Here is a 9,892-nt window from a genome sequence, read left to right on the forward strand (position 1 = left end):
CAATTCAAATGTCTAACTCTGGTTCATTTCTTATTATTCTAATTTATCATTGTTTTATTCAAAAATGAGAAGCACAGAGTTAACAAATAACCAGAATTAAGCTTCGGAATGAATACGTGTTTCTGGTTTTACATATACAACGATACGTATGATTAAGAATAAACATATTATCGAGCTCATACTTTTTTTTTATAAAGAATGCTGAATTTTGAGATTAAGTGTAAAAAAAGATTTACTTCACTTGAACAAAGTCTATAATTAATTGAAAAAAATATTTATTTAATGTAAACAAGAACTTTAATTATTTTAAACAAGAGATTTATTTAAACAAACCAAAAATGTATTTGAACCATACAAATAAGGACAAACAGAAAATTTATTCAAATTAAACAAACATTTGTTTGACCCCATATTAAAGAAATAATTTATTTAATTCAAACAAAATTTGTTTGGTTCAAACAAACATTTTTCTGAGTGTACTACAGGTTTTTCTGTCGAGGTTTCATCATTTATTTCAACTACAAATGTTCTATCACTTAAATATTCTTTAATAACCTTAATCAGGTATAGCGGTATATCGTATCTATAAAGCTTCACTATGAGCCCTTTGTGACATACAGTATCAAAGGTCTTTTCCATGTCGAGGAATAAAGCACCCGTACTATGTCTCATATTGAAGTGTAGGCTAATATAATCAGTGATCCGAGCTAGCTGTTGAACTGTCCAGTGGCCTGCTCTGAATCCGAACTGTTCCGGCATAAATTACTTTCTAACGCGTTCATGATCTTGGAGTCTTTTTAGGATTATTATTTCAAAGATTTTACTAAGAGTGTCCAGCAAGCTGATAGGTGTATAGCTCGTTGGTAACGTTTTGTCTTTTCCGGATTTGAATGTAGGCAAAATTTTAGCTTTTTTCCAAGCTTTTGGAAAGTAACCCTGCTTTAAACACGCGTTTATTATGTTCGTAATTTGGACTATAGCTTTTTTAGGGAGGTATTTAAATACTAAGTTTTGAATTTCATCTAAACCAGGGGCTTTTTAGATTTTGTTCTCATTATGGCTATTTTGATTTCCTTAGGAGTTTCTAGTTGAGTCTTATCTAAGTCTGATTCTAGTGTAGTGATTTCATTAAAAAGTTTCTCTATTTTTATATTGTGGTCAGCATCACCCATTTCTCCCGTTAATTTATGCATTTTTTAAAAATAATCTGCTATGATTTCAGTTTTATCTTTATTTCTGAATAATGGGCCATTTGGACTCTGCAATGGTGGGATATACCTTTTTCTTTGTCCTTTTAGAATTCTAGCCATTTACCATAATGAGTTGTCTTTTGTATTTATATTAGTTAATCTAGTGCCCCAATTCTCATTTTTAAAAGTGAAAATCGATTCTTGTATCTTTTTATTCGCTTTGTTTATAATCGGTTTCAGATATTTATTTTTTGTCCTTTGTGATATTCTTCTCAGGGCATTTCTATGTTTAAACTGCTCTATTATATTTTCCGGAAGATTATTATTAGCTTTAACGAGTTTGTGTTTTGGGATGAGAGACTTTATAGAATAATTCATAATTTCTGTCAAATTTTCTACACTATTATCAATAGATTGTGTATTATTTAGAAGCGAGTTTATTATTACACTTTTGTTTATCTGTTCTTTAAAGTTTTTCCAATCAGCCTGTTTATAGTTTACAAAATGAGGAAATTTGCTGTATTCTACTTCTATTTGTTTGTCATTTATTAACATTAGAACTGGTTTATGATCTGAATCAAGTTCTTCAAGGGATTTAATCATTTCCGGGTTATTAAGATTTTTAAGAATGGCTAGATCAACTATACTGGGTCGAGCTTTTAGGTTATAAGGGAAAAAAGTGAATTCTTGTGGATAAACTAAGTTGCAAGGATTTCTATCAATGAAGTCATGGCTAGTATTTCCATTTTTATTATTGCAATAGCAGTTCCAGTTAATATGTTTTGCATTTAGATCCCCTACGGCAATTATTTTATTGCTAAAGCTAAATAAATGATTTAAATCTTTTTTTTTACAAATATTGTTTTTAGGAGCATAGAGAGCTAGAATGAGAATATTATTATTTAGTTTAATTCCATGCGCTTTTACTGTTTTTAGATTTTTTACTGGCACTTCAATGCATGGCATTTCGTTTTTAACGTACAGGGCTACTCCCCTCGCAGCTGTTTTACCTATTCTATGTCTTCTGTAACATCTACATCCCGGGATTCGTGATTTTGACTTTTGAGTAAACCACGTTTCTCCAACAATCAATATAGCTACCATATATTGTTGGAGGAAAGTAGGTACTTCGTGTATTGTATTTTAAAGCCCACCTGCGCTCCTGTGGGCAATTTTTAATAAATTTTCGTGTCTATTACTAACCATCGAGTTCAACAGCTAGCTCGTGTAGGGCTTGTAGTCTTTCGCAGTAGTCTTACATGCTAACATTTTGTCTCTAAGTCGAAGGGCTATTTTAAAGAGCTTACCTAGATCACAGACTTGGTTGATCTCTTTGAATACGCCTCTTATGTCCTCAATTCCTGGCTCATCGTGCTTTGTAGATTCCCTGATTGGAGGTACGTGTTGATGTTGTCCCACGTTTATGGGAGCCCACGCGGAGGTAGTAGGTACTTGATGTGGACTTTTGATTTGTGTAGTCTTAGGTAGAGTTGGAAAATTCCTCTGCAGATCTCCAGTATATCCTTTTACGTTGGTACTTTTCCTTTGTGTCTGTCCTTGCCGTTGCATTCTCAATTGTTGAACCTTTTCCAGATGAAGCTTGTATGCTTCACATCCTGTGAAGTTGGCTGGATGGTCTCCTTTGCAGTATACGCATTTAGGTTGGTCTTTGTCTCGGATATTTTTGCAGTCTGCTGCAAGGTGCTCTCGAGGCACTTCACACATCTTGGTTTAGCATAGCAATGCTACGTACCATGCCCGAATCTCTGGCACCTACGACATTGGGTGACCATTGTAGTGTTACTAAAGTGTTCCCATCTGATCTTCATGTAGCAGGCTGCATTTATTTTGAAAGCATCCTGCGGTTTCGCATCCTTATGGAGAGTTACGAGGTAGACTGGATTTCGCCATGTTGCTTCTTCCGATTTCTGCTCCATGCTCACGACGTTGTCAACTTTTAATCCTTGTTCCTCGAGGCTATGTTTCACGTTTTCTGTGGCAAAATATCCTAGTCCGTGTATGACTAGTTTTTTAGTCTTTTCTCGCCTTGTTGCATAAATGTGAAATGAGATTTCATTTTTAACTAGAAGGTCCTTTATGCTCTGATGGTCCTCTATACACTCTTAAGTATATTGTGGTTTTAGTCAATTTTGTATTCTTCTTAACACGTATCTCTCCAGTGGTCACTTCCTGCATAGTGTTAATAAGTATCGCAAAGTCCTTTATTGTATGGTCTAGGATGATTGGTGGTATTTTTCCCTTCGCAGCGTTGCTGCTTTGATCTGTCTTTGTCCGTGCGGAGTCACTTTTCATGCTGCTGCGTTCTTCTTCCATGAATCTCTTTCTATTGCTCTGGTTTTCGGTGGGCAATTTTTCTGCTTCTTGCTCCTCCGTCTGAGATAGATCAGTGATGTCTGCATCTTCCAAAGTTTGAAGTTCATCAAATCTGTTTGACAGTTTCAGTGGTTTGCTGCTGTTGACTTTGCAGTAGGGTTTAAAAGTCCGAACGTTTTTGTAAGTCCAGTCCCTGACCATTAACTTCTGATTTTTAGGCATTTTGCCCAAGGTGCAAGAGAGGGCTAAATGCCCTTCCGCCCTATGAGAGTGAAGCGCGCAACACGCCTTCGCCAAAGTATTTAAGACAGATGCGAGCCAAACACCTTCACCTGCCTGAGAGCACAGTTATTATGAAAAAATGTTCAGTACAGAAGCGAGCCAAACACCTTCATCTGTACTGAACGATGGTCAATAAATTAATCAATAATCCAATCTAATGATCTGATCCAATCTAATGATCGAATATCTGTTCTCTAATTGATACCAATGACCATCTCTTCAATGCTGAGACTCTTGATTCTTTCGGTCCTTATATACTAAACGAGAGAAACTTATCATTACTTGTGAGAAACTTATAGTGCTAGGTGCAAAAATTACAGGTGCTCCAGACTTAATAACTATTTATCACCCCCCCCCCCCACACACACATATTGAAAATACATTTAGAGATTTCGGAATCTTTCAAATGCTGTGAAATTGTTGAATGAAAAAGTACAACTTCTGATTTGCCATTTTTTTAAGCATAAAAAAATTAATTTTTTTGAAAACCCACACACGTGAGAAACAAGAAATTAAAAGAGGAAAGTTGTGATCAGAATTTTCCCACGCAGTGAGCGGATTTTATTTTATTTTTTTACTGTTTATTATTATGTTTTTCACGATTAAAATAAAAACTACGCACCCTATTCATATGCTTGAAGTTTCGAATCATCATTATGACAAATTGTTCGTCTTTTTTAATACTGTATATATCCGTACAGAGAATGTTTGAATCTTGAAAAAAACTTGTCTCAAGAATGTTTCCAATGCGCTCACTTTTTGATTTTTTATCCAAAATGGCTGGCAAAATAACTTGACCTTTAGTTTAAGACACTCAAAAATATACCAAAGGCCAAGCCAAGCTGTAAACTCTTTCGAAAGTTATCGTGCTAGCAAACTAAACATCTACAGACTAACAGACAGACAGAATAATTTACAAAATCTATTTTTATGTATTAAGCGACAGTTCTGGAGTTTCAGGTTTTTTATTTTATAAAATGTAAAATTAATTATTAGCTCATTTGAGAAAGAATCACGGTAATTTATACTAATAATCGGTATATTCTTTATATACTTAATATGTTGAAAGATATCAATACAAATATTAAAAAATATTATGCTTAGACTTATGTCAGGGCGTCTACTCAAATTCTGTTAAAAAATTCCCTGCCAATTCTAGGATGTTGCCAGGTATCTATAGATTCTCCCAAGGTATAATTTTCCTGAATAGTGAGCCACTCAAGTATTAAATATTATATTCTTTAAAGCAATTCTAACCCTACATCCCTTAAAAAGTATTACATAATACTTTAAAAAGCTTCCTTTATCCATTTGTAAATGGTTAAATGGTAGTTAACTAAGTTTATTAAAAGTGGTAAAAAAATAGGAATAAATGAAGCGTGGTCCAAAAAAATCTTTTTTCTAAAATTTCTGCCCTACAAATTTTTCCTTTTGGTGCCAAAATATCTCCTGAATATTCTCATTATTTATAAAAAAAATATTAAGGGATTTCTCAAGTCAATTTTTCAAAAAATTGCTTTTTTAATTTCAGCTATTAATTTATAATTTCACTTGAGTACATATGCATTTTATCCTTTTTCGATTCTAATGTAAAAAAAACCAGTAACAGCGAAAACTAAATTAACATAAGCAATTTTTTGCAAATCATGGGTTTAAGAGATACCTAAATTTTTTTTAATTCTGCCAATATACAGTGGACATTTTACACGAAAAGGAATCATTTTTAGGCATCGAGCCATTTTAGAGGAAAAAAATAAGGATATTTTCTAAAGTTCTAGAATCTAGACCACTATAATATGAATGGAACAATTACGCGAGTTAATTATGAATAATATTTTTCTAAGTTCTTATAAATATATGACTGTGTAGGAGCAATAAAATTTTTATATATAAAATCAAATAATGTTACTTGATTTATGAAAGTAACTTTATAGAAGGACAACGAATTCCCCAATGGTACAAGCTTTTAGGAAAGTTATAATTACCACTAAAAAAATCCAACTCTTAACAAAAAATGCCTTTAATATATTGAACTCTAACCTACTTGAGCCTACGAGAAAAATGAGATCCCTCATTTTTTGTTATAAATTTCTTTTTACTTTTTTAATAGTTGCTTAAAACTCGGAGAATATTTAACATATTCACATTTTCAGTAAAATAAATTCAGGAATAAATTCTGTTCGAACCTCCTGAAAAATGTGCAATTATATCAGACAACAATTTCGAACATTTCCCTTCAAAATTAAGATGAAAAAATAATTATTTATTATTTAAAGTAATTAAAATAAAATAATAAATATGGCAACGTGAACCTCCACATTCTGAATTTTCTACGTAATTTTAAATTTTCAATATTTTACTTACTCTTAGATGAGTATGATAGTACATTTATTTATTTACAAGGAAAATCACAAATTTTTAGAGGAACCATCTATCAAATCACTTGGAATATCACAAATATCATATCACATAATATATTTCAATTAAAAATAAATTCGATTTCAACTTTTGTTTTAATGTTAAGATTAGTTATTAACTGTTTTCATTCCTACAACATTTACTTCACAACGCTAATTCAAAAATTTTTTACTTGATAATTTTTCGATTTTACGTCGTCATTTTTAAACGTAAATTTTTAATTTAAAAGATTTAAATATAAAGCAATATAAATTAATTAATGGTTTACAAAACTAAACTGTATTTCGAGTTTTAAAAATTGTACAAAAATTATTTTACAATATGATTCTAAATCGGTTTTAAATTACACAATTTACAGATTTTGACGTTAAAAATTCAACTTTTTAATACGAAAGCCCCAATAATTACGCAAATTGAAATGTGCTGATTCAAACTTTATAGAATAATTTTAATATAAAAATAACTTAAAATTAATGCATTCATTAATTAAACGATTTTATTGTATTTAAAATCCTTTTGAAATAATGTTTCAGTCGATAATATTAAATTTTTAACCCATTCAGTTCGAAAATTTTTAATTGAAAAAATATCTGAATAAGCAATTATACATCAAGTATTCAAAAGTAAACAATTTGAAACTGAATCGTTTCAAATAGAAAGCCTTGAATGTAAAAATGTCAGTGTAAGACATTAAAACTTTTAACTTCACAATTGTTATTGCAACGTTAAGTAACAATTGCAAATTATCAATTTGAAAGGACCAAAATTGAGAAAAATCAAATTAATTTTGGTATTTAATTTCTTTGCATTGCGAGAGGAACTTTTTTAGGTTCACATTTTTATTGTGTGGGAAAATTTGAAGTATTGTATTTTCAACATTTTTATCAACCTTGAAATGATAAACTTCTAATTTTTGTTAAATTGGTAGTACATTTTATATTTGTAAAGTTTTTATTTAGTTGAAAGAGATACAGTTTTTTTTTTAATTTGGAAGAGGCCATTTTTTTATTTTTAATGTTTTCATTGTGTTTGGAATTTGGAATTAAAAATTGATATTTTTAGGTTGAAAATTTAATTATTTGTTTCAAACATCGTCTTTTTCATATAAAATTAATCTTCTTGGTTGAAAATACATCTGTTTACTTGAAATTTCAAATATGTATCATCAAATGCATCTTTTTTAGTAAAATTTAAATTAATTTGTTGAAATTTAATTGTTTGTTGTTAAATGTTAATTCTTTTGACTAAAAAGAAATCATCCTATTACTGATTTTATTGAAACTTCATCTTTTTAGTTGAAAATTATTTTATGGGTAAAAAATGAATCTGTTTTTTATTATTCTTAACATAGATGTCCAAATTCGGTTTTTTTTTGTCTTAGATCGGAAAGAAACTTCCTGCATAATATGCTATAAATAAATTGTAATAGCTGAGAGATTCTGCTAAATAATGTGTAGAAGCTGACTGATTTTAAGTGAATTCTATTTTATTTTAAATACTTTTGATAATATTGTTCTTGCGTTGAAAATTAATTGAGTAGAAAATTCTATTATTCGTTTTAAAAAAAATTTTAATAGAAAATTAATCTTTGTGATTGAAAATTCATATTTTTGTTAAAAATTTTACTATTTGGTGTCAGGTTTATCGGTTTTATTTAAAATTGGAAATAATCTGTTTAAAATTTCATATTTTGCATGGAAACTTGATTTTCTTTAGATAAAAAATAATTATTTGTCTGGTAATTTCCTTATTTTGTTGAAAATTTGTGTTTCTTGTTAGAAATATAAAAATTCTGTTTTGAAAATTCATCTTTTTGATTCAGAATTCAACTATTTTGTTGTAAATTCCTTTTTAGTTGGTCAAAAACTAATTTCTCGCCGACCATTGGGTGATAATGAAAGTGCCCCTACATCCCTATATTATGTATCTGTTGCTGAAGGTTTTCAAAATTGTGCTTTATAAAATAAAGATTGAGTATTTGGCAAAATTGTTGACAGATATGAAGACCTGATATATCCATAAAACTGAACATAATTCATTCAATCCCATATTTCTTGAACCATATATTATTTAAAAGCATATAAAACATTGGAAGCCTATATATTTTATGCAGCTGTTTTGTGGTGAAGGTGAAATGCAAGGAGTTTAATGGTACTTTTCTGATATTGAGTAAAGTTAATGTAACATTGCTGTATTTTTAGTTATAAGTTAATGTTTTGGTTGCTATTTTCATTGAATATAAACATTGACATTAAGTATTATTCCTGTGAAGCATGAAATTTGTTATAAAATTCTATTGCTGATATAAAATGCGGTAGCAACGTATTAAGATTTTGAGGTTAATATTACATTTTGCAATTCAAGAGCGAACTGCTTGCAGATGAAAAATTTATCAAAAAGACGTAGGATAAAAATATATTTTTTATTTTAATCCTGACTAAAATAGTTGATGTTTTTTCACCAAAAATTTTACAAATTTGAATTAAATTTTTGTAAAATTTGTATGAAAAATTTTACTAATTTTCAATGTATTTGAAACGCGGAGTATTTGTTCATATTAATAAAAATAAGTAAAAGCTTAACTTTCGTAAAGTTTTTATAGTACATTTTCGTAACGTTTCTTAGGAAAAAATAATATTTGATGGATTTTTGTAGATATACGGACGATTTACATTAAAGTGGCAAAAATGATCTAATTCTGCGACCAGCAGTTTGCTCTTGTATTCTTAAACTAATTCCTAATCTCAAAATCTGAAAAAGTTGTTATCGCATTTTACACCAGCAATGAACTTTCATAACAAAACTTATAACAAATCCCATGCTTCATAGGAATATTGCTTAATGTTAATATTTATATTAATAGTAAATAATAGCTTAAACATTAACTTGTAATTAGAAATATACTAACCGTGCCGATAGAAATCTCAGAGTATATGCTAAAGCTTCTCAAGGCTCTGAGAAGCTCTGAGAAATTCTCCACAGGCATTCAGGTAGGTATATTTAATGGTCCAGATAACTCGTTTAAATGCTTTGAAGGCTTAAAAATATCCTTTCCGAGATTAAAATAAAAATACGATCATGAATAAAAAGCAGAGAGCCTTAAATTGAAATAAGAATTCGATCATAAATAACAAGAAGAGGCCCTGTATTGCGGCGGTATGAGTGTCAAGGTGGTGGTAAAGCAGCAGCGTTGATTCGTATTATTGACCTTGAATTTCGATTCGATTATTACTTCCACCAGTGATCCAAAAATACTTGCGCATGCTTGAACTGTGCTGCGCTCATTGGCTCTAGTTCGCGTACGTATTTAAAAATCAAGTACAGACGCGCACCATAGCCAACGAACATCACTTAAATTCAAGCAAGCGCAGATCAAGAAAGCTCCGTTGGGATCATTAACAACAGGAAAACAGGTGTGACGTTCCATTACTATTTAACTCACGGTGACCAAAGATATTATAAACGTAGATGCGGTGCGGACTTAGTTGCCCGCCATAAATGTAGATGGCGCGTCCGGCGAAAAAAGTCACTTCCCCTCTACCCACCACTCCCCGTAGAAAGCCCCCTTCGATATAGTTTGCCAAGAGCCACTTGGAGCGCTGTAAGCAGCTCTCGGTACACCGATGGTAAACTTAGCTTGGAAAAGAACCATTGAAATTAAAATTAAA

The sequence above is a fragment of the Belonocnema kinseyi genome, chromosome 1, assembly GCF_010883055.1.
Source record: "Belonocnema kinseyi isolate 2016_QV_RU_SX_M_011 chromosome 1, B_treatae_v1, whole genome shotgun sequence".
NCBI classification, from domain to species: Eukaryota; Metazoa; Arthropoda; class Insecta; order Hymenoptera; family Cynipidae; genus Belonocnema; species Belonocnema kinseyi.